This window comes from Oreochromis niloticus, linkage group LG22 (genome assembly GCF_001858045.2).
Source record: "Oreochromis niloticus isolate F11D_XX linkage group LG22, O_niloticus_UMD_NMBU, whole genome shotgun sequence".
NCBI classification, from domain to species: Eukaryota; Metazoa; Chordata; class Actinopteri; order Cichliformes; family Cichlidae; genus Oreochromis; species Oreochromis niloticus.
In genome coordinates this window covers 25,728,024-25,754,117 of record NC_031985.2, presented here as the reverse complement: position 1 = coordinate 25,754,117, position 26,094 = coordinate 25,728,024, and the positions used below count along the sequence as shown (strand labels likewise).

Sequence of the window (26,094 nt, the reverse complement as noted above, 5' to 3'; positions counted from 1 at the left end):
CACACATTAGGGGATATAAGAAAGGTAGCAAACGGAAGCAAAACGCAACAGGGTCAAATGTTTCCCAGCAGCAAGTTGCCAACATGGGATCAGTACTTGAAACTGCCTACAAGAGCACAAAGAAAACCAGGTGGGAAAAATCACACTGTTATCTAAGGGAGGTATTAAAATGATTGCTGATAAGCATGGTGGTTATACCAAAACTTTGCACCTTATTTGTATCTCTAAATTATTTTTCCAGACTGCCAAACTTTCCTCGTGCTCGCAGAGAAAAGCAGAGAGTAAGAATGTCTTGAAAAAAAAAGGATTCAAAGCACAGACTTGAAAACAAACATTGTCTGACTTACTTTTCCTGCATTTTCTTTCTACCACCTCTCACCCCTGCCCATGCCATAACTTAGTCTCTTTCTGTCTCCCGTGGACAAGGTATTATAACGGCTGCGGTTTTTATTGGAATTACTTGAATGGCTCTTAAAAAGCCGTTTGAATGATGAGTGCCGGTGTCTGGACTGTCTTGGTGTGCGTATGTGCGCACATGTTTATGTGCGAGTGTGTGCCGGCTCCAGGCCCCCGTTTCCATCCGAGACGCCAAATTTCTTTCACCCAACCACCCACCCTCCCATCCCAACCCCACTCCCCCCCATCTTGATGTTCACCACATCTCCCACAGTGGTCACACTCATTTTTGCTTGTGCACGTTTTTTACTTTTCCTTTTTTCTGACCCACATCCCCCACCCCACACCCGTTCTGCCTCTGCTTATTTATCCCCACTGTGAGGGGAGAAAAATGAAACACAATTGCCTTCTCACACTCATACGGTAATGGCTACAATTTGCTTATCGTACAAGCACAGATGTGTAAATAAATGGAGTCTAGACTGATAGCGGAGACAAAACCTTAACATGTGCGTTTAAAACTGGGTTTCCCAAAGAATAATAAGAAAGCAAAGCAAAGATGTTTCTTTGTTCTAACACACTTTTCAAACAGTTAAACTCTACACAGTCTCAATTTCAATATCTGGGGATCAGACCATTTTCTCAGCTAACAAACAACACGATCCATTACTTTGTGTCCTCTGTATCTATGCTCCCACCCACCAGAGATGCTTTGTGTTACTGTCTGAATTCTCTTCTTGAATCTGAAAAATGCAACGAAAGTGGTTGCAGACGCATTCCAGACGCCCTCTGTGGAGTGAGTGAAGCACCAGTGGGAAAACACAGAGAAGATGCAGGGAGTACATAGGATGCAGCAGATCTAAGGTTACAGATGAGTCATATATTGTCTCTGACGTTTACCTGAATGTGTTCAGGAGCGCCGCCAAACTGGCTCACATGCACTTTGCAGAAAATGGACACGGACAACGGTGCCACCGTGGCGTCTCTTGACAATAGACAAGCAAGATATGTAGGAAGTATCAAAAAATGCCAAGCAAAGCAAAATGCCAATTTTGCTAAAAGACTCAACAAATGCAGGATCAAAATGTGCCAGACTGAATAAAATCCACAGGCAAGCAGAGACTGTGAATATGCTGTTGTGTCTGGCAGGCCTAAGAACTATTTGGACAATTTTGAACACTGGCAGCATTACAGCTAACCCCCCCTCGCCCCATCTGAATGACTGCATTGCGAGCAGTGTAATGTGTAGGGATAAAGGCAGGAGAATTTTGTCACATGGAGTAGATTAGGAGATTAACAGACGCAGACTCCGTGGAGAGCATTTCTACCATTTGTTTGATATTCATCACTGGTCAAGAAGTATAGCAGCAGTAAGAACACCACTGATGCCAACCTCTGCTTGGTGGAGCTCTAACTACCTTAGCTTTCACACCAGTTTGTGAATAAACAAGCTAAACTAGCCTGTAGTGGTATGTGTAGGAGTTTGAGTTCAATGCTATTGCGTCGCCACAACAAAGGAGGTTGTTTAATTGGTATATCTCCTCCTTAACGGGTGGGGCAATCTCAAAGAAACCTTGCACTGACGTCTTCACACATACAGCAATTATTAGCATCTGTATGTTTTTTAAAAACATTTATTATAGTCCTAGTTCTTTTGATATTCGTCCCCTGCAAAGGTGATGTTATGTTGTCTGTTTGTGTTGGTTTCTCGTGTCACTTTAATGAGCATTACCTGTACGTAACTTAACAGTGACTGAATTTTGTTCAACCTACAACTAAACATGGAATGAAGACTAGAGAAGACAGGTGAATCTGCATTTGCACAACTAAAAATGTTTAAACTTATGCAGAAAGTTGCTTTACACTGGATTGCAAAGACACATCAGCTCTTCTCACCTCAGATCAGACACTGAGAACATCCTTACTCATGAGGTTTGCAGGCAGCTGGGTGTTTGTGTGTACTTTCAATGCCACTGTATTCACACAAGTAATGTGACATGAAATTTTGCTTTGTATTTGGTTTGAGTGCTGCTCCAAAGTGACTCAATAACACAACATGATGTAACACCCTAGTATTGGTGCAAATCATAGCTTATGCATTTTTTACATGTTCTTATCACAATGTACTAATACATTTTGAATTTCACAGGTCAAAAGTTTTAAATGCCAGCAAACAATCACCATCTGAATCGTGGAAAAAACCTGTGAAATTAGTGTGACTAACAGCAGCAAGAGGATAGCAGTAAGAATGTGTTCTACAACAGAAGCATCATTTGCCTTAGGAAAGAAGTCTGGAATAATTTGAATCTCATCATCACTTTGTGCACACTGGGAGATCGCCTTTCAACAACCAAAACTCTGGGGAAAACAGCAAGACATTTGCAATCAACAGAATTATACACAGAAACAAAACGAGACACAAGACAGAGAGAAATGTCAGAGAAGCTGTTTTTTGGATCACATGCACGCATATAAAGACCCCCCAAGGAAACCCCTACAATTCATTAGGGCACTATAAGAGTGTACTGTCCTGCTTTTGACAGGGCATCTGCATATTTCCAACAAGTGTTGACATGGTCTGGATTTATCATTGTCTCCACGTGAGAGGTAATGGCCTGGTCTGTCATAGCTAAGCTTCCTAAGCATACCTCAAGACAAGACATCAGACTGCAAACAAAAAAGACAAAGCTAAAACACAGATTCTGGCAAAAATGTATATATTTTGTAACAAGTGAAAATGTTTGCAGCCTGGGTATGGTTTCAGCATGAAGAACTAATGATAGAAGAACCAACCAATATAATGGACTGTACATTCTCCTATTATCTCATATTCTCATATTATATTCAAAATTAACAAAATTGTTATCCTGTGGCAATGTCTAAAAGACTTTTTGAAAAAGTCTTGAGTTTTGTCACTCGTGTAGAAGCCTGGAATGGAAAGACAAATGAGTAAGTGCAAATCTATTAGTCTAGTATGTCTCAGAGGCAATTTGATAGACCTGCAGAGGTATGAAAATCAAGAATGAATTAGCAATCAGAGCAAGGAAACATGCCATTAAGGCCTCGGTCACACTAGCCTAGAGACTTGTCTGTGACTACTTGACTACCACTAAAGAATACGCAGGCTGCGCGTGGCTGCTGAAGATTGCTGGCAGTTGGTGTGAACTCGATTGCTAAAAATCCATTCATGCAGGCCTGGAGACCAGCCAGTGGTCACTAGCAGTGAGAAGTGAAAACTGTGTATTCAGGGATTGGTTGGCAAGTGGTTGCTCGATGTTGTCAGCAGTCACTGGTTACTAAGGAAAAATATGCATTCCCTAACTGGTTTGCGAGTCGTCTATTGTTGCTACGTGTAACTGGTCGCAGAATAGTATTCGATGCTGCCCCAAGAACCTCCTTGCGATTCCTTAGGTCGCCTGTTGATGTGGTCACCAGTGGTTTGCACTGACTTATCCATGAACAATACTCACCAAGCTGTAGTGAAACTGTGAAAAATGCAAGACAAACTGGAAACACGAAACATTCACTTTAAAATTAAAAGCTGTGCCTTATGAAAAGTCAAACTTTTACTTTGAAAGCAAACACTCTCTGTTTCCTGTTTGTGTCACATTTTTCAAGTGTCACAACATCTCAAAGGGTAAATAGTGAGTGGCTGCAGACAAGTCTTCTGTAGTTTGTGTCCACCATGCAAACTATGAGCAACTGCAGCAATCTGCTAGTGAACTAGTGAACAAAGCAATCACAAGAAGTATTTTTGTGCAGTATCTGCTTTCGCCTGGTGACCAGTTTCACCCGTCCGCAACCAATCTGGGAATACCGATTTTTCTCTCACAACCAGAGGTTGCCAGGTGTTGTTGTTCAGTCTCTAGACCAAAAGAAACCAAAAAATATTTGCGTCAAACCTACATCATTGCAGCAGCTCGGTGACCCCGGCAAGAGGCAACACCAATTAGAAACTGGTTTTAATAAAAGGAAATGGGGGGAAGATGCTTTCTGCCAGGTTAAATTAACCATGCACTTCTAGATTTGTGTGGTTTCCGTGCTACTTTCTACTTCTATTTCTGGTGTGTCAGATAATGCAGTTCTTGTCAAAACTGCTAGTGTGTGTCAGTAACCCACAAAGTGTTCTTTAGCAGTATTGCGTGACGCACTGGGTTATGGCATTAGGAAAAAGAGCTGGCTCTTTCACTCTTTCACTTCTCTTTCAAACCATTTGTCTTCTCCCAACTCTCCAACTGTAAGGTGCTGGACTAAATATGCGTGATTAGTTTAGCTGATTTTTTGCTTGAATCTTCTGCAGCACCTAAAAACAACACTGATGAGAGTTAGCATTGTTGTTAAAACCAACAATGCTTAAAAGAAAAGTCCACAATGCCAGGGGTATCTGCAATAATTCACTGTAACACTGTCCCTATGTGTAAGTGGCCCTTTGCAAATTCCAGACTGTAACAACGAAAAGTTCAGAAAAACAAGGCTTCAGTACAAGCGAAAGCCCTCCTCAAATTTTTCTTTGCAATTTAACCGTGAACAAGCCTCTAACACTGGAGTCTGCTCATTGTCTCTCTGCTTCCAGCATAAGGTTTGAATCAGCGGGCTGTCATATGGCAGGGACGCAGCATTCAGGACACGTTGTCTCACTATATTGATCTGGCAGACATGTCTGCATCCTCGTCTTCCTCCTCCACCTCCTTGTTATCCCTGCCTCTTCCTTCCAGACAATGACAGATACAGAATATCTAGTGACAGTGATTGGAGTAGAACAAATTAATCCTGTATGACAGGACTAAATGAGACCATGTTGCTAAATTAAATATTAATACAATATAAAGGCAGCACTGTGATTCATCAATTGTGGCTTTTAAATCTTAAAAGAAATACTCAGACTGATAGAGATTGATGACATGTTGATTGCAAGAGTTCTTGGGTATTATAAAGGTTGTTGGTAAATTTGAAAAATGGGCATAGTGGGTGAACACTTATTGGAATAGAAAAAAGGTAACTTCATATTTAGTAATTCAAAGGAAATGATGTGCATCTGGGAGTAAACAGGTGACCCTGCATGTTTTTGGTGACTTCATTCAAAACTTCAACCAGATCAAAGATGGCACATGGTTGCTACAAAGTGACGTGTCCTCATACCGAGCTTATTTTCTCAGTATTATGTTCTTTACCTTCATCTGTCCATGTGCTTTCATCTCTTCCTACCTCCTCCTTCCAAAAGCAGGCCCTTCAACTTTTCTCCTTCCCCAGTTTTACTCTGTCCAACTTCAGTCTTCCAGATGGATGTGTTTCCATCTCTCTTTCCTAACTCGTGCTGATGTTTCCCATATCCCTATCACACTTTCACCACATGTCAGGAAGACTAGGGTTTGTGTGGTTTCTGCCCAGTTTTGGGAGCAATCCAGCTGAGGCTCCATTGGGCTGGTTGTTGGTTCGGCCGGGGCCCACTGTTAGGAAATGACCTCTCCTCTGGTTCAAATTAGCAATGAGGCAACGTCTTTTTTTTTTTTTTGCTTTTTTTGGGGTGCTTTTTTTTAACTGGCGGCCTGCAGATGAAATAGATGGAAAAGTGTAGAGAGAGAGTGCATAGCCATCTGCAAACCACATGAAGGTGAGTGGTAATTGATTCAATGCCCTCCCTAATTAAGTATTATGTTGGTTGGCCAAAGAACATCTTCCCAGAAGTGGTTGTACTTCTGTAGCGTTCACTGTCCAAACAATCACAGACTTGCATGGTTAATGTCTGGTTAGGCATGTTTTATTTCTGTCCGCTTATTCTGTAATATATCACCTGCAAAATATCCAGATTTGAATCAGATCATGTAAGTCTTTGACCTTCCTCAGTTTTTAATAAAATAGTTCATGTCTGCGTTGCTTTAGAGCCAACAGCAGTTCTATATTGTGAACGTATGCACAGTGGAGAGGCAGCCGATAAGGCTGTCGTGCAGGCAGTCTGGTGTTTATCTTGGTTTTCACTGCGCAGCATCTCAAATGTTTTCCATGAAATGCAACTCCACATGTATCCGTCCTAAATTGTTTTCTATAGGCAGAACCTTTCCTGTGAGCATGAAACACAATAATTCTTCCACAACAGCTTCTTTAGGGACTTAGAAGCGCTGCCAAACAGCATCGCCTCTGCTGTCTGACTCCAGAAAGCATTACATATATTGTTGGGATAAACACAAAAGAACTGCAGTTAGGACCATGCACACACACACACACACACACACACACACACACACACACACACACACACAAGAACAGTAGAGCAAAGCTTGCACTGCATGCACCTCAGACGAGCTGGAATGAGCACAAAGCTTTTTTTTCCATTTTGTCGTTTCACTACTTTGCTGCTGATTACAGGAAATGATCAAGACAAAAGCCTTGAAGGACTGGTTGTGTTGTATGCTGCCTAAAGCCTTTGAGCATTTGCATTATGAAACACATGTTGCTCAATGGCCTCAAAGTCTTTACAGAAAGGATTAGGTCTCTAAGCCAAAGCCATTTAAACATAAAGTCTGAGAGAAAAAGCACCCTGCACTGAACAATCAGGGGATAATGTAAGAGCTTACTTTTTCTTCTTTTTCTTCTATTTTTTTTTCACTTCATACGGGAACGGAGCCATGGTAAATATAAATAAGTGTACACAAAGACAGTTTGACCCATTAGAGGTGTAATTTGTGCTACTGAGATGCCAATATAGTATGGTATAAGAGCATTTTCAAAAGACACAGCTCAAAAGCGAGGGGGTGGTCCGCTGAAGGGATAAGTTGTTTTAAACCCACTTCCTCGAGAAACACTGAGAGCCAAGTTAAATTTCAGGTGTTTATCTGGGCAGAAACTGGCAAACCCTGCTAGTTTTTTTAAGGTTGGATAAAAGATGGGTTACATATGTTTGTGGTCATGTGGTCAGTACCTGCGGTCACCTGCAAGTGAAAGGACATAAGGAACACTGACAGTCTAATGTGTTTTCATTTTATATCATGCTGAGCAGCATTTAAATGATCATCATTGCAATATAGTTACTTAAGTTAATAAATCTCTCCCATCTTATGAGCATAAAAAATGTAATATTTTGAAAGCGTTTAAGACCAACAAGTGCTGCAGATGAAATGATTGGCTTTAGAGATATTGACGAACTTAATGCTAAAATCTGGATACACAAAAGTTCCAGAGAAATCTTGGTTTGTTTTAAAACTAGTACCTCATTATGGTTAGGTAAACATTGTGGTTTGGGATAAAATTACTATAAAGTGTAGTTATAATAAATGTTAGAAATATGGTATGCATACAAGAAGGAGCCATTGTTATTTAGAAAATAGGGAAAGAAGTTTTCCCTTGTGAACCCAATGTACGATTGGCCCATATAGGTATCCCAACCACTGCCATCTAGACACGGACTTAAAGTTCTTCAGATTTCTTTCTTTGTATGAACAGAGTAATGAAGCAACAATAATTCAGCTTTAGCTCTTGAGTCCTAACAGACAGGTGAGAAATGAAATGAAAAACCAACATAAATGTCTTAGTGAGGTTTTGTCATCAGAGACTCCAATATGTCTCCAATACGCCCTGATTTTGATTTTCCAAGGTTGTTGAGATCTTCTGGAGAGACAAAGCACCATTCCTATAAGAAGTATTGGCGCTTTTGCGAAGACAGTGGAGAACACTTTCAAATGCGAGTTCAGTTGGGTTTAAAACTGGTCCATGTGAAAGTCCATGGCTTTTATACTCATCACACCACTCAGTGACACCTCAAACCATATGGACTGGGGCATTGTCATCCTGGAGGTTCCCGCTCCCATCGGCATAGAAATATTTCATCACAGGATAAAGATGATATCTGATAACAACTTTGTACCGACTTGCGGCAACCCTTCCATCGCAGTGGACAAGCGCAGCTTAATCATGCCAGCAATCACTCTCAGTAGCACAAAGGTGACTTTTTTGATACTGCCTTCTTGTCGGCATTTGCTCACATACAGCTTTGCAGACTGTCATCTATATGTTGTAGCTGTTTAATGGCACCAGGGGGCAGTGTCACAAACAAGTCTGTGAAGTACTCTTTCTTGTGCTGTTGTTGGTCCTTCAGCATGCTGCAGAAAAGTAAGCAAAGCTAATGTAACAATACAAAGAGCTAAAATACACTGAGAGTTAAGAACAATGAAACATGTTTCTTGCAGTCACAGCTTGTGCTTTTGTGTAATTTTTTAAAAATTCTTTTAAACATTTTTTCGCACTTCTCCCAGTGAACTCCATGTACATGCACAGGTAGGCTCTTTATATACAAAAACCTACATGAAGAGAGACAAACATAAAATTTTGGGTTCTTCCTTTTCTTCCTTATTACCTGTAAGTTCTATGTATGTTGGTCCTGATTGTTTAAATGCACTGCAACTTATGAAAACACTAGCAAGTAGAAATATGGAAATATATTGGAACCTGAATGGAACACAATGAAAGTACAGAAAAGCAAAATCTCACAAAACATAATGGAAGTGTTGATGCGGAGACATTACTGTGACCCACCAGTTGTGGAAGTGACAGAAACCAAAACATGTGAAGGGTCGCTCCGAGACAAAAGACATGGAGGATTCTTCATGTTGTGAGGGAGGAAAAGATGCAGGTAGTGTGTGTTTTAATCACATGACTCATATAATACTGCACATACATGTTTGCTGCTAGCCATTTACTGTTAGCTTGTCACTTCCGCTGCTGTTCCGTCACGTTATTGGCTTCCCAAAAATACTTCTGTTGTGTTTTGTGAGGGGTTTTGGTGAGCTTTTGGTGCTTTTTTTCCTGTTGTGTTTTGTGTGCTGTTGCACCATTTTTCTATTTTCTGGTGTTTTCTTAAGTTGCAGTGTGTTTGAGGCCACCATACCTGTGACCACTAGATGGCGTAGGTCAAATGGATGACACTTTTGTTGCTCCAGGGATCTGGTTAATACACATTTCTGTGGTATAAAGAAATTAGAAGCTACAAATTTAGCAGTGTGGTTGTTTGTTGATAGCAGACGTTGTTGTTGTCTACAAGTGGTCACTGGGAAAACTCTACTCTGTGTTAGCATGTGATACATGTGTCACTTAGTAAGCATCCCCCTTTCTACTCCAGAGAATCTGGCTTTCTAAAATACTTTTTATTATCCAGCTCCAAGGGGATCATAACACCACAATAACCCTAGTCTCTCTTCTCCTTTTTTTTTTTTTTTTTTTTACAAACACCTACGCACAAATCTAAATCAAGCACAGACTGAACAAAAACAAAGTCTGGAGCTTTTCAAATAGTCTCAGAAGAGCTGTTTCCAAACCCTTACTCACTATTGACCCATCAGAGAGAGATATATTCATCCCGCATCTGAAGTGAAATAATAAAAATAAACTGCTGGCCTTGGAAGTACATCTGCAACAAGATGAAAAGAGGGATAATGTAAGTTTTATACTGAGGAGCTGACCCCTGTTAAGAGTTGGCCAAAAGTCCTGCTTTTGGAAGCCCCAAACAAAACTCTCGCCAGACGTTAAGGGTGGGGGGCGAGAGGGGGGCAGTGAATGAGAGGTAAGACAAATAGACTTGCCCACATGCACTGCGCACACATGGTCATTTGCACTAACTATCTGGACATACAAACACGTGGGCTACGCGGCCGCCCAAACATCAAATGGTCTTCTTGTTGGCTTCTCTCGGTGTTATGAGACTTTTGAGCAGCGACATCGCTCCACACATCCCCTGGAGATGCTGGGAAATTTTTGCATCCTTGCATCCAGAGTTAAAACCAAGGAAAACTCAGCCTCATCAGCAGAACAGCAGATGTCACATCTCATTAACTAGAAACAGCTCTGTTGCTGGATGAGCACCGAAGCTCTCATTCCTGTTTGTTCCTGTTGGGTTCCCTTTGGAAACACAAGCTGTCATCCCACAACACTCAGACGCACCGCTGGAAAAACATAGATGTGACTCCGGGAAGCGGTTGCTCAATACGTATTCCGTCCGCGGCTTGCTTCCTTACTGCGCCTTGTTCAGGCCTCACTGACTAAAAGCAATGTTTGGCATTGGGGAAGAACGCTGCTTTACCACAGGGATTTTAGTTTGAGCCCAGTAAAGAGTTGGGGTTCAGTCCAAAAGGATTTGTAGACTAAACCAGTAAAATAAGACGGAAAGAAATGGGGAAAACGGAGAGAAGCCGAAACAACTGGATAAAAGTCAAGGAGAAAGGGGGCTGTTGGGGGGGTGGGGTAGAAATGCCACCGCCAGTTTCTTCCTGCTGCTGTATGACTGATAAGTTTCTTCTGATAGCCGAAAAGGGTATGTTGTCAAGCTACTTTGAGCTTGCACGCTTTCTTTTTTTTAAAGATTGAACCACTGCTGACAGAGTCAATGGGAGGCGGAGGGAAAATAACACGTCTGCCAAGCCTCCCCACTGCTTGCTCTCCCCCCGTCTCTCTTTCTCCATCCCCTTGTTGCTGCCAGCCCAGTGGAAAAACTTCCTCTGGTCCAGACACAGTTATGAGGGAATAGGAGTGGGAGATCGGTAAACACAGATAAAGGGAAACAGGTAAATGAATCAGAGAATAATTCAAATAGAAAACTAAATAAGCAAAGCTGTCAAAATTCTAATCCACATGAAACAGAGCTCAAATGAGAGAAAACTGCATTTTTTTTCCCCCTTTCCTCGTCTTTCTGTCCTCTAGCTCTGAGCTGAGAGCCAAAACAATGTCCTTCAAAACAAGGGCCTGATTAATAACATGCTGTTCCATCCACTCTGGAGGGCCGTATGTTTGCGCAGATTCACTATCTGCCATTTAGCTAACTGACTTCCACATATATCAGCTCGCATGTGCGGGCCAAGATGGCTACTGTTGATGTTCAAATAGGCTTAGGCAGTATAAACACACGAGGTCAAAGGAAGCGAAAGGAGGCAGGATGCAAATCTCCATGCGTCGGCACGGGGAAACAAGTTCATGCCTTTCACTGTGTCTTTTTCTAATTCCCCTTTTAGCCGAAAAACAAATCCAGCCCATTAATCTTTAATGTTATGGGCCAGGCTCTGATTAAGACCAGGACCTGTATAGTGTTTCCCCCATCCTTCACTGCAATTCTTCATTCAGTATATCAGCAGCACCAGTTAGCATTCCCCATAATGAGTGCTGAACAATTGCACGCACAGTATTTGTGTCTGTTTGTGTACCACAGAGTCATGTTAGGAAAATCATGGAGGAAAGTTCTTAAGGCTGACCTAACAGCTGGCATACTGAACAAAAGAACTTTAATCCAGACTCACTAGGCAGGGAAATCTTTAAACTTTACGAGACGACAAAATAACAGAAGGGGGAGCAAGGAAGCAGACAACCTAACAAATACACACATCTGGTAGAAAAGCATAATATGGCGTAGGTGAACCCAAACAACACAGTAACAAGGGCAGAAACAGGAAGATAGGAGGCAAGTAGAGGTGGACAGATGGATCCGAATATCTAAGTATTGATATCAGTGCTGGTATTGGTATAGAGTCGATAGTAGCCTAATATCCTCTGAGATCAGTATGCAGCCCGCTGATTTGTGTTAAATAAATTTTTTTTCTTTTGGAAATGAAAACATATATCTCAAACTATGAAAAATGCCTGAACCTTTTTGTGTTGACTGTCACGTCTGTTTTATTTATAGCCTATAGCACGTTTAAACAACAGAAGCTGACTCGAAGTGCTTTAGAGACCTTACATTCCAGGTCTCTTGATGATTATCTCTTAAGTCATTACACACTGCTCTACCCTGCATCAGCTGCCTATATAAGATAAAAGCATCGGCATCGGTGTTGGTATCGGCAGTACCAGAATTTGCAGTATTGCACACCACTAGAGCAAACTAAAATCATAGAAAAAGTTTCTAAATAAAATAGGAAGTACTTGTAAAATACAAACAAACAAACAAAAGCTAGGAACACAGAAGGAAGAGATATGAAAAAAGAAAAATCCCCAATAAAATAAGAACAAAGTAAAAATAAGGATTATATAATAAAACCACAGACAAACAAAAAGACCACGACTCAAAAGGCTCAGGGAGAACTTGTATGTGTATCCATTCATGTGATTTTGTGTATGTGTGTGTGTAGGAATAAGGTGGGCGTTTACTTTTGCTGGAAAATGAGTGGCATTCTCCTTCATTTCCTGCTAGCACTGAAAGTAATAGAGCCACAAGTGCTTGCCCACTCTCAAACACAAACACACATGCAAAAGCTTACACAGCCACGGCTACAAAGGGACTGCGAGGAAGCACAATCTAGCGCATGAAACTGATACAGTCTGTTAAAAGTGGTTTGGCATCATTTAACAGCACGAGAGGGGAGGCTGAAAACTGAGTACAGTTGGTAAGTGATGTGATGGACTGATATCCCCTCCCCTAAGTCAGGGAAAATGAAAATGAATTATGATCAGTTGTACTGTAACAGAGAATTAGGAGACCTCTTTGAATGTTATCGGAGTTGTGAGGGAATTTATAAAAAGAATCATATTTTTAAGATTACTTGAAAATGTTTCAATAAAGGTTCATATGAAAATTAGTAAAGAGGAGGTATGCTTTTAAGTTTACAGTGCCAGGTGTCTTTGAAACTGCCTGCTATTCTGCCCCCTTGTGGCCACACACTTTGGACTGTTTTACAAGAGGGTGACACAGGTCATCGGCACAGCAACATTTCTATTTTTATTATCCTTCTGTTTTGCTCTTGGATCACACAAATACAGGACATTAGCAAAACAGATGGGTCTTTGTAATGAGGGCGACATCCAAGTACAGGTTTTCTGCTGGCCATCTCTGGTCTGTGCCGCTGTAATGGCTATGAAAGCTCACCCAGGAGTTTACAGATCCACAAAGATGTCCTTTATCCTTTTACTGTGACGTTTAAGGAAGAAAATAAATAAATTCCCTTTAAACTACTGAGGGGAAAAGAATTCAAGAGCTGGTGTTGAGTTTGGAGTGTAAAAACTTCACATGTTACAGCCTATAAACTGAATGCAGTGGGGGATGAGAAGCTCAGCAGTATATGAGCAGGCAGTCTGGCAGCAGCGCTGACAGTGCGAGTATGTTCATCTGTTGGAAACGTGTGTGTGTTAGTGAGTGAGGTGTAAATCCACATGGAGGTGTTTGCTTTACACGGGGCATAAAGTGTGCCGTGTGTGCCGCTGTGTATCCAGCGTGACTGTTGCTTGTGTATGCTTGGTCACGCTTTTGGTACTCTGTATCAAAGGCCTGCATGGGCAGCTGGTTGGAGTCTGGTAACTGCGGTTATATAATGCACTACACACAAAACACACACTTGAGCTGCTTGTAACCACAAGTCAGCCACTGACTGACCAGTCGCCGCCCACTGGAGGGTGCAAATCGGTGAAAGTCATTTAGCCCAGGTTTTGTCAAGCGCTGAACACAAAACAGGCCGTTAATTCTTGAAGAAGTTGAGAGGAATGTAAACCTTTTAATCTATCAATTCTTTAATCGAAACAAAGCCGTGCACGTGTGGAAAGCTGACTGGAAGCTGGCTCACTGCTGCACACCAGCAGCTCTGCGCACTCCTGTTGTTGCTCACCAACAAAGAAGAGCGCTCACACTTCAGTGTGTGTCCCATACGATTGCTTACACACTCTAGTGGAGATCCAGTCACATAAGGGCGAGCATGTGGGGTTGCACACATACCAGCACACACGCACTCACACATACACACAGGTACACGTTTAGTAGACTTTTCTTGCCGTAGGCCAGCGAAGTAGAGAGATGCTGCCAAATGTTTTTGGATTTCAGATCTCCAGACCGCTGTCTTTTCCAGACTCCCTCCCTCCACTTTTTTGTCTCTTACTCTCGCTCTACACCTCTCTTACTCTGTGTATTTTTCTACCTCCCCTCCTTCCTTTGCAAAGAAACTCTACTGCTGCCACCGCAAGCCACTGCCGCCACTGCTGCTGCTGCTGGTGCACTAAAACACGTGATCAAAAATGTATCTCCTCAGCAGAGCTTGCATTTTGGAGTCTTCTCTGTCTTTCAAATGTTTTATTAGCTTCAATAACGCGATAACGTCTTGCCCTCTTTCCCCTTTTAGATTTTTTTCTCTATCTATCCCTGCTAGTTTGTCGTGCAGTACACCCGAGGGCTCGGAGTCACAACTGTCTGTCCTCTCTCTGTTTGCGATGGAAGGATGCCGTTACAAAGGAATGCAGTGTCGCCTGCCAGAGGTATCACAGTGGATGGACAGAGCAGAGAAGAGAAGAGCATGTGTGCGTTTTATGTGCGTTTGCAATCTTCCTTTGCACTTGCACATACCAATCATTATATGATTAAGAGCAGCTTTTGCATTACACAGAAAACACAGATCCATCCACATGGAGGACACCCTTGTTACATCTGTAACCTTGAACATATCCTGCTGCACAGCCGAGCCCCCCGATACACACTTGCAATGCACACCACGCCCCCTTCAACATCATCAACTAAAGTCCCAGATGTATGGGCATGGATGCATCAACAGTGTCTTAGCCCAGACCTCAAACTCACATACACAAAGCAACAATCCAGATCATCGCTCTCACGGGACACTCAAAAATCAACAGACGGTGCGCGGCTACAATTTTATATAAAAATCAGCGTCCACACAGTGTGAGTGGAACACTTGAGTGTGCTTTTGGTGTACTCAGTTCTTTTTAATCTGCAAGTTGTTACTCTGTGCGCTGGCTTGGGACTGAGGAGAATTATGCAAGTCCCATGACTAACAAATGGAATCTGTTTTTCCTCCTTTCCCGCTCTCTCTCTTAATTGCTTTTAGCCACCTCAGGCACAAAAAAGAAAAGATGACAGGCCACGAGGATGCTAATGGATTCAGAGGAAACCTGCTTACCTTTCTTTCCTCAGAGACTCGGTGGAGGAGAGCAGGGGTGGGGGGAGGATCGCTGGGCAAGGGCAGCGTTAGGTGTGCGCGTCAGGTGGTTCGGGGTCTCTTCTACCTCCCTCCTTGCTTCAGCCACTCGTGTCTCCCATGGGATGTGATGGCATCAGGTTTTCAGTGAACAAGTAGGGTCCTCCCGGGCAAAGATCTGGCACTCGGAATTGGTCCAGCGCTGCTCGCAGGTGCAAGAATAACAAGCAAATAAAAAAAAGGAAAAGAAAAGAAAAAAAACCCAAAATGCAAAAGTTAAAAACTGAAAATCTTCAACTGTAGGTTGAGATCACTGTCTGCTAAACTTTTAATTTTCTGCTTCCAGCAAAAACAAAAACAAACAAAAAGGAAGGAAGGAAGAAAGAAAAAAAGTTCTATCCATGTACTTTTTGGGGGGGCAGAGGTGGCAAAAGTGACAGGAGTGATGAAAGGGTGAGAATGGGAAAACGTCCTCTCTGTGTCGTCTTCGAGCTGTCCAGACGCAGGTCTGAGGAGCACCTTCCCAATCTGTGCGCTCTTGCTCTCCAGGGTGGAAAGTAGGAGGGAAGGAGCAAGGGAGCAGGACACAGAGGGAGAGAGAGTGAGTAGCAGTGAAGTGGAACTCAGTCAGTTAGTCACTCAGGTCAGTCAGGCAGGCAGGCAGCGAGGCAGTGTATCTGGGTCCAAGCAGGTTGTGCTCCCACTCCAAGGACTTATAACCCGAGGTGGGGCGGGGGGGGGCTGTGCACCTCGCTGCTCCAATCTCTCTGGCTTACTACGCGATCCCTCTCCCACCAGCTTATTTTGGGAAAGACAGACAGGATTGTTCATTGGGTTAGCCCCCTTGATACAAAAAGCAAGTGTCTGTGGCTGGCTGCAGTGAAGAAGGAGGGGAGTGAGCAGGATGGGGTGGGGTAGCAGCCGCACAGAGAGGGGTGGGGTAGGATGAAGAGGAGGGAAGGGGAACGAAAAAAGACGAGAAGAGGGGAATTCGGAGGCGTCTCATGTTCTGCTTCTCACTGTTCTCCTCGCCTTCCCAAACTCACCTCCAGGAAATCACGCTGCCTTTTTAGCCTTTTACTGTTTTGAAACATGCTCGCAAATCAGTCCTGCAAATGAGATCCAGCTTATGCTTTATTTCTTTTGCAGCTTTATTGATAAAGTCTGTGGATGACATGAGAGTGGACAACGGTAAGGCTCAAAGGGACATTGCACCATCACCTAAAACCTGCTGTAGGTCGTGTGCAGTTGTCACATGATGCCACTTTCTTTGTTTTGATCACCAAAGCGTGGTGCTGAATCAAATCTTTTCACATTTCTTTAGTCCACCTCGTCTATTCATGGCACGTATTACAAGTATCAACTATTGCTCGTCTTTGAAGCGTGCCAAGTGTTTGCCGGGAAAATGAGCAAATTGTCATGAAAACTGGTAATGTTTTGGATGTTTGCTGACAACCTGGACGAGCCACAGTCATCCCTTATCATTTAGTACAGGTTACTTCCCACACAGCAGCAACTTAGTAGGATCAAAACAGACTTAGCATTCAGTGTTTAACTGGCAGCGTGCTAGCTGGCTCTTTGCTATGGTAGTGGACCTTGACGAGCATGCTGTTCCACGCTTCTGATTGGATGCACTGGGAGGAAAGCTGGCCTAGCCTTTTCCTGAAAGACCTACTGGGACAGAGCCATTGGCTGATTTAAAGATCAGATAGAGACTGGGATTCCAAACAGATCCACAGCAAGAGGAAAGAGAGAGCGGGAGGGAGAAACAATAAAGAGGATTTTAGAGTTGCCCAAGTTCTTCCCTCATTATGACGTTGTGCCAGTTACTGGTTTATTTAAGGCTCTGTCATTTCGGCAGCATCCACTGATTCATTGCTTCAGTCACTCTGCAAGTAACAGAGAGTTATCAAAAGTTGGCAGCCCCGCGGCACTTTGTCTCATTCATGTTTTGCACATGAAGAGTAATAAACGTCCCCAGACTGTGTAATCTACCAACTTTTATAAGCAAAGTCGGGCTGAAGTCAGCTTTTCCTTGCATGAGAGCGTCTCAAAAGGGCATATTTGGATCATTATTATAATATTTAATGGGGATCTGCTTTTTGAAGGGTGCCATTATGGCAAAATTTATAGTTCAGATGGGGTTTTATGCGGGTTTTTTTGCACTCTTTTCAGCAAATATCAAGATAGCAAAGTGATTAGACGTGCACGAGAGGGCTAAAAAGGAGACATCTGTAGTGATGGATGGTCATAAATGTGACTGCTGATAATTGTGCCATCGTGATCAGCTAAAAAAAGTATCCTGTTCACGACTGGAGCCGACCAAATTGAATAATTTAAAAAAAAATAAGCAACAGGCGTCATTCCTGTGAAAGAGCCATGGTGCAAGTTGAATGGTCCTCTGAACATGTAAAGGGTGGAGTAACCATATGCCCAGTAATGATGTCATCAATAGGAACCCTGTGTAGTAGTTAGGCCTGCCATTCATCCCCCGCCCCCCCAGGTGTGTGTGTTTCTGCATGCATGCGTGCCGCTTGTTGATCACGCCCCGCCGCACAAGCGATCGCTGTTTGCAGCTCAATGAGGAAAAAAAAAGAATCACTCAGCGGAGGCTCCCACACAACCACAAGAAAGCCTCCGCCTCTTCCAGTTATGGCCATGCTACAGTTGCACTGAAGAATTCCACCTCGGGCTCATCAACAAATCTCAGCTCACCCTCTAATACTCTCACACACACATACAAAACACACGCTTATGTTCACTCATTTGGTCAGCCTACACTCACCCCCTGAAAAGTCCCCACACCACTCACCACTATAACGTGGTACGAAAGCCCCCTCCCACTCGCTTTGCTTTTACAAGGTGAAACATTCCCGAGGAGAGGGAAAAAACACCTGGTCGTCATAAGTTTGCCTTTTTTCACTCCACTTTTTCCCTCTCCGCTCCATTCCATTAGTAAGAACAAAAACAAACAGTGGCTGGAAAATCGTTGCATTGCATCACACGGACCCGCTTTGCCCTTGATGTTGGTCAGAAACCCCAAAAATAAGACATCAGGGACAGGTTGGCGTCACAGATGCACTACGCCCTACACCACACCTAGTGTGCCCAAACATAGACTCCCTATGTGCTAACGTATGGGGGTCTGTTCTCAAAGGTGGTGTGTTAAGGGTGGAGTGAATTTGTTTGGGGGTGCACTGAGCATGTGTATTCCTTGTGTGGGTCCTGTGAATGGCTGGAGTGTGTTAGAGGGTGGAGTTGCTTGTGAGCTTGATTGAAATTAAATTTGGGGTTGTAATATGACCTTGTTTATTCGATTCAGTGGTCACTCTCTGAGTGAAGTATTGTATGGCAGTGACTGCATTGATAGCATAACCTAACATGGGTAACGCTTTAGAGTGTTTGGAGTCATTATTCTGATTCACAGCGTTCATTCACTTTTCATAGCAGGATTAGGAGCACCTACACCTAATGCACTTTCCTTCAGCTAAGCCCCTTTTATTCAAACAAGCCATTGATATCCATTAGCGAAGGTCAGAGTTGAAGGTTCACACAAGGACAGCAGAGGACAGGTGTTCCTCTCTTCCATCCTGCTCTTTTCTCCTGTGCTTCTAAAGTCCCTCTTTTATTCACTATCAGCCTCTCTTTCCCTTGTGCGACAATTCAAAAGGGCCGTTTTCTCTCAGGTGATGTGGTCCACCTTTGTCTGTTCTAACCTTACAAAGGAATGCCTGGCATTCACCAGGCTGTGCCTGCACAAGGCAGTTTAAGATGAGTGAAAAAAGCTGGTGAGGGAGGAAGGGAAGGGATAAGGCATAAGAAAAGGAAATTTCAAGAAGGGAATAAGAAAGCAGCACAACAGAGATGCAAAAAACATTAAAAAGCTGATGCGAAGAGGATAACCAAAAAGGAAAAGACGGAAACTTTTAAAGAAGGTGCCATACAGAAGCAAGGGAGGAATGGAAAGTGAATGCTAGAGTGAGATTGGAGGTTCAGTAGTTTCACACACTGTGGATAAAACTTGAAGCCTCTGAAATTTATGTGAATTTCAACAAGGAAATTCCTCTGAGATGGGCTTGGGGCTCTGCCCTTAGTTGGCATGAGGGTGGAGAGTGTGGGTGGGGTTATGGGAGGGCACGAGAGAGTAGAGAAGCGAGAAGAATGGATAGGTGGATGGATAGAGCAGGTAGAGGAGGAGTTTTTTTTTTTTTTTTTGGCTAGACTCCTCTTGGCTCACCTGACGCATATTGTTGCCGAGCTCAGTTTCCCCCAGGGGTAATCATTTGACACTGATAAAAAGGGGGAAGGGGAGAGAGTGGAGAGAAAAAGGATGACAGTGTTTCCACCCTGGGAAAAAGCTCTCTATGGAGATTAGAGGACAGCTGGGGTAAATCTTCCGTCTGTTGGACTGGGGAAAGGGAAGACCGGGGGAAAAGAAGAGAAGAGTTTCAGGAGAGAATAGCGGGAATTGTTCTGCATTTTGGAAGGTGTTGTTGGAGTAATTCCCCTCACTTTCTTCACACGCGCCACACATGCACCAAAATGACTGGAGACAGAAAGAGGAGAGGCAGGGGGTGTTTGGAGGCAGGGAGGTGTGTGCACATTTTTAAGTGTTTCCACAGTCACAAGTCCAGATTTCTAGCTCTGGCACACCTATGTTCACATGCACACGTATACACACACACACACACACGATGCTGCAGCATGTGCAAATAGAAGAGTGGCGACTGAATGGTATTTTACTGCTTCTGTATTTATGGCAGGTTATTTTGACCCTGGGTGGTCCCCGCTGAAAGACTTCTGGGGTCATTAATCATCAGTCAGGAATCAGATGTCAGGTGTGTGAGTGTGTGTGGGAGAAAGGAAAGAGAGTTGGTCAGTAACCAAAGAAGAGCGAGCCCATTTACTGTACTGTACTGTATTGTGCTGTATGAGCAGGAAGGGTAGGAAAAAAAAACAGCAAGTGTGTACGTGCATGTTTGAGGTTTGCCTCGCAGACCAGTGGATATCCTAATCAGCTGAGCTGGTGGTGAGATGAAAGAATGTGAAGATTATTGCCTTGTAATTGTTTCCAGAGTGCAACAGTGCTGCTATATCTCAAACACAAAAAAACTCTCACTGCGCTGTTGTACATATCCCCCATACCACACATATTAGGGTCATGGGATACGTGCATGCCCCGAAAAGGAGAAGTCCTTTGAGTTAAAGCCAGCCCACCAGATCATCGGGCTATTGTACGTCCAAGAATCCAACTTCATTATTCTTCTTTGCCTTTTACTGACTGATCTCAAAGGTTCATCCAAAGACAAACACACTCTGAAACGGCAATTTCCCTGCCCACTAACTTTTTTGTCAACATGCTTGCACACAAACAGCAAAAACAAGACGCCCAGAGATCTGCGCTTGACTGATAAGCTCATCACTCTACCAGCTAGTCGGCTGTTCGAATGCCGTTTTCTTTCTACCGCTTGTTGACAGCCCCCCGTCTCGGCTAGCCGGCCATGAGAGGGCAAAGGGAACTGAGATCAAATAGAGACAGAGAAATGTTTAGCTTTTGTTTTATTACATTTTTTAAACCCGTGTTCCGTTTCCGAACCATTGGGCAAGACAGCTATTTCCTTTTTACAGCGGGAGCAACAGAATCACGAAACCTAAACAGTCAGGTTACAATAAATAAATTTGACTGCCGGAGTTTAGAGATTTCAGCAGAACATCCAAAGACTCCACTCGAGTTAGATATGTGGCGCTAATGCTGTGGGTCAAGGATGAGCATCCAAGTTCACTGAAGGGTATCCTAACTATGATTGCTTTTTATAAGAAAATAAATCAAATGTCTTCTGTGTAAACAGGACTTCCACTGGAGGTGAAATGCAACAAAGCGACAGCTGAATCTGAATGTGTTATCCCTCTTCCTCCTAGAATAACAGAATTATCTGAATCGGTCTCTGATTAACCTGTTTCGCAGCTGTGACTTAATTATCTTATTATGTAGTTATATAAGATTTCACTTGTGTGGCGCCAGTTGTTGCATCTCTTAATCGCATTCGTTTGCACACATGATTTTAATCATGGTATCAAACACACTGACTAGACGTATTCTCGTGATCACTTAAATAATTCAATCTGACTCGAGCATGTTTTTGTTTTGACTCTATTGAAAACACTTCAAAACAATGAACGTACCGTCTGGTTATTTTCTGCTCGGCAGCCCTGGTAGTTACTGAGTAATCACGGCTGCTCTTCTTCCGCTGTCCGTATCCAATGGGTCAGGTCCACGGAGCACATTTATTGGTGCAATAAAGGGTTTATTTTGACATAATGATACACTCAGACTGTAATTACAAGCAAAAATGTGTTTGATATGTCAAGATAGCGACCTAAACTGTTTTCTCAGGATAACTGGCAAGACACAATGCATATTTGTTATCTCTAGATAATTAGATAAGTAATTTGCCAGAAAAAAAGGCCGATATGGAAGAAAAAAAGCTAATTAAGCTGTGATCTTGCGATAACAGGCTAAACAAATATGATAAGTAACCATTACAGAATTCCTGCTCTGAAAACTAAAACACGATTGACCCAGTGAGACGGGTTAGAGTTTAACCCAGATGAAGTGTTGCTCTTGGTCTCTCACACAATATACAGTTCAGTGAAAACTGCTGTAATACTGGTCTATGTAACACTTCTTGGTGTATGAGCCTACTTGTCTAAGCAGCAATGCAAAGATATTGAACTAACTTATTCAGTTACCAAAATTACTCATCAATTCAGCTACTCATTTCACCTCACCTAAATGTGTAGTCATGTGAAAAAGAAAATGTCTCTATGCAGTCCTATGAAGAACTAAGCCTATCTTCACCGTTTCCATAGGAATTGAGAAGATAAGAAGTAGCTAAGTTGGCTTGTTAAATATTAAACTTCATAACAGTGGAGTTAGAAAAGGACGGAACAAGCATGGCTGGTTTGAAAGTGTTGCCACGAGAAAGCCTCTTCTATATAAAATGACCATGATAGCGCGACGAAGCTTTAGAGAGTTGCTTCTGAACAAACCACTGAACAAAGATTGGAACAAGAAAGATGTTTGAACGTGATGTGCAGAGCCATGTTTGGTGAAACCCAAACACTGCATTTTAGCGCAAACACATGATACCATCTGTCATGCACGGTGGTGGAGGGGTAATAATTTTGCATTTTTTGCATTTTTGCAGTCAAACATGAGTGGACAATGATCAGCAAGTTCAGCAAGAAAATTTACAACAAAATGGCTAAAAAGAAAACAATCAAAATGTTGCACTGGCCTGATCAAAGTTCAGACCTCAACCTAACTCAAACCTGTGGTGGATCTTCAAGAGAACTGTGCATAAGTGAATGAACATAAACCTCAAGGGACTGACGCAAAGCCTTTTGACCCAGTCGTGAAGACACGTGGGTCAAAGGTCATCCACAATGATGTGAAAGTCTGATAAGGTGTTTGATGTACTTATTTTTTCACACGACAGTATATTAAAAACTGGGATTCACTGATACACTGTAGCTGTAGGGTGAAAATTGAGCTGAAATCTTTATCTCTTTATCTCTCCCTTCTTAGCCATACTGGATATTAGCGATGGGAATCGATAACCAGTTCTTGTAGAGAACCAGTTCCTGGTAGTTCAATTCCTTTGAATTGTTTATCTGCCTGCCTATCAATTCTGTTTATTGCAGCGGTCCCCAACCCCCGTTTGGTACCGGGCTGCGAGAGTTGAGGCTCAGGTGTGAAATGTATGGTTTTCAGGGTTTTTATCGTTAACTCGGTTTTCCTGGGTCTTTTCACGTGTGTTATGAATAAATCTTCTTTTTTTCGGTACCGGTACTAGTTTTATTTTGTTGTATTTATCCGCGACACCTTATTGCCGGTCCGTGAAAATATTGTCGGGCATAAACCGGTCCGTGGCACAAAAAAGGTTGGGGACCGCTGGTTTATTGGTTCCGCCTACTCTTGCGCAACAATTAGCTGATTTCAGTTTGTGTGCTGGAAGAGGAAAATAGTGGTGCAGCCTACAGGGTGGATATCGACATTACTTTTATTTTTACTGAGCAAAGGGACAAGAGTGCAATGGTAAAGTTCATCCAGAACAGAAACATCTGCATTATCCAGCTAATTCAACTTCAGCTCTTTACAAGCACCTGCATAGACAACATGCTAATGCTAAGCTAGCCAAGAAACCAGAATGATGATAAAACAGCGCTCAGCACTCACTCAGTTGTATTGTCTACCCACAGCCTGAACCATAACAGGTAACAAAAGCAGTGAGGAGCAGTCACGCTGTGCACGTTCATGTATCTAAAGTAGAATCACTGTGGTGATCGCTTTATGCTAGTTTCCATCTTTGCTTTGTGTTTATACCCAAGTACTTTGAGAAAAATCATGCATGTGTCCTTATTAGGATAAGGATGTGTGTTGGTTTGTGTGACTGTAGACTATCAGTGTATATTGTTAAATGGTAATTATGAGAAAAAATGCATTTGAGGTCATTTTACAGAAAACACTAAACCGACATAAGGAGTAGTATAAAGAATTACTTTCTCCTGAGAGTAGTGAAGTAATGTACTGCATTACTTTTAGGACAAGTGTTCTGTGTAATATGTGTAACCCATTACTTTTTTTGAGTAATGACTCCAAGAAACACAAACATGCGGAGCCAGTGAGAACCCAATGAAAATCAATAAGAGAATCGATAAGGAATCAAACCGATAAGTGAAATCAATAATGGACTAGTTTCTTATCAATTTCCATCCCTGCTGGATTAGCAGAATTGTTTAAAAGGAAGCTAATAGAAACCTAGAAACATTAACTTTATACAGCGATAAGACAACAATCCTGACAGCCAGTACTGTGTTTGCAAGTATTGCTTTCCCAAGCATTACAACAGCCTGGGTTGTGACCTCTTGAGTGGCAGCAATCCTTTTCCCTGACCTTTGGCCTCTGTACTCACACTAAGCAGATTCTGTGCTCCTGCTGCAAATGCCTTAGGTCTCCTCAGCCCCCTCAAACAAGCTGTTGTAAGTTTAGTCCTATTATAACAAACTAATTTATTCACTTGACCACTTGCTGACCCTGGATGAGCTTCTAGTGTTGTTTGTTTTGTGTTTCAGTGCCTGTGAAGCCAAATAAGCTTTCGTCTGCACATGCACACTTGCTCACACTCATGGGCTGTATACTGCTGCCCCGTCTCACCTGGCGTCCTGTCTGGCTTTGTGAGTGCGTCCTGACCTTGGCGCTTACAGGAACCTCCTCCCTAAACAGCTGTTTCCACGTGTCCCAACACCCAATGTCGTATATACACAAGGAAACAGAGAAATTGCACTACAGCCTCACGGGTCAGTTCCCGCACAGTCTGTGGATATCACATCATGAATTTCGCATTCGGAGTGGGTGATATGTCCTGAGAAATGCATCTGGGAAAGCGGTTTGAATAACACAAAATTGGTTCTCAGTGGGACATTAAGAAATATTAACTGTCGGAAGGGATTGTTTTTCAACTTTCATCATTGTGGGAGAATAAATAGCGAACAATATGACCTTGTTCAGATCGGGGTGAATTAGCCATAAAGCACCAGTGACTGAGTGACTGTTTCATGCGTAATGCACTCTTTGGGGACACCCTTTTTTCATGCAAAATTCATAATGCTGACTTATTCCTGAGAAACAGAGAAGACAGGGCGGAGCAAGGATGGAAATATGTGTGTGTATATTACACAAAACAAGCAGTCAAAATGAAGGATAAATAATGAAGCTGTCAACATTAGTGCCAGGCCTTTGCCTGCAAACCACAGTTTATGTCAGAAGAACAGGGCTTACACTAACTCTCACATACACACCTACTGGAGAATGTGGCAAGTTAGGTTTAAATGCAAAGCATTTCTGTTATTCTGCCTTGCTGATCCTCCGCCCTACTTTTGTTCTCCACTCTTTTGCCCAGTTTCTCCCCGAAAGCCTGCAGATGTGTAGATACGCAAAAGAAAACAGGCAGCGGGCCTCCGGCTTTGGTTAGCATGGTAAGACACGCCAGAAAAACAAAAGACCCGTGAACTGCACAAACACCACAGTAGAAAAACTGCAGCAAGGACCACCCATGACGGTGGCAAGTGAGCAACTAAGACCTAAATCAGTTTCTTGGATGTGGGTGCTACTAGATAAAGAGTATGGCATGCATGGATGGGTAAAGAGGCAGACACAGATGTGCCACAAAACAGTTGCAGTAATAAAGAGGAACACAGAGAGGGGAGTAAATGGACATAATGCAGTTCAGCATCTCCAGGAATTATGTTAACCTTGGGTATTCTCCACCTCACAATTTATAGCCAACTTTCAGTGCAACTACGGAAAGTAGTGTGCCGCTATGTAGTGATGCATAAAATAAGGGTGTGAGGGTGTCCAGCAATTATGCTGTATTCAGTATAATTGCATACAGTATAATTGCATACTGTCAGAGACATGGAAGAAGTTTAGTTTAGTCCAGTGTACTCTTAAAATTCATCGAGAAGAGTCTTCATTGAAGGAGATACTTCTTCCCACAGACCCCCACATGTCCTGGTTATCTCAATATAAGCAGGAGATTATGGATAAAAGAGTTCAAAGTCATTGACTAGATATAAAAGATCTGAAGTAAGGCCAATGTGGAAATTGCTTATACCTGTATTTTCCCTAATGGCCAGCAGTGGGCGACTCCTCTGGTTTCAAAACAAGGACCATCTTGTTTTCTTGAGCCACAATGTCAGTAAACATTCTCAAACACTCAGAGTTTATAATCTCAATCACTAACTTCAAGTC

General features: G+C 42.7%; 1 protein-coding gene across 2 annotated transcripts in view; it reads right to left on the bottom strand.

Moving 5' to 3' along the window:
* The window catches only part of col8a2 (collagen, type VIII, alpha 2), a 51,636-nt gene extending 35,616 nt beyond the window's left edge, over positions 1-16,020 (bottom strand). The window contains exons 1-2 of one of the 2 annotated variants that reach the window (XM_005453852.4): positions 15,689-16,020; positions 15,264-15,483 (exon numbers count right to left, since the gene is read on the bottom strand). The gene's annotated coding sequence lies outside the window, so the exon portion shown is untranslated. Of the gene's footprint in view, positions 1-15,263 lie in introns of both variants that reach the window. The other variant, XM_003448915.5, reaches the window with a different exon arrangement.
* Positions 16,021-26,094: the final 10,074 nt, after the last annotated feature.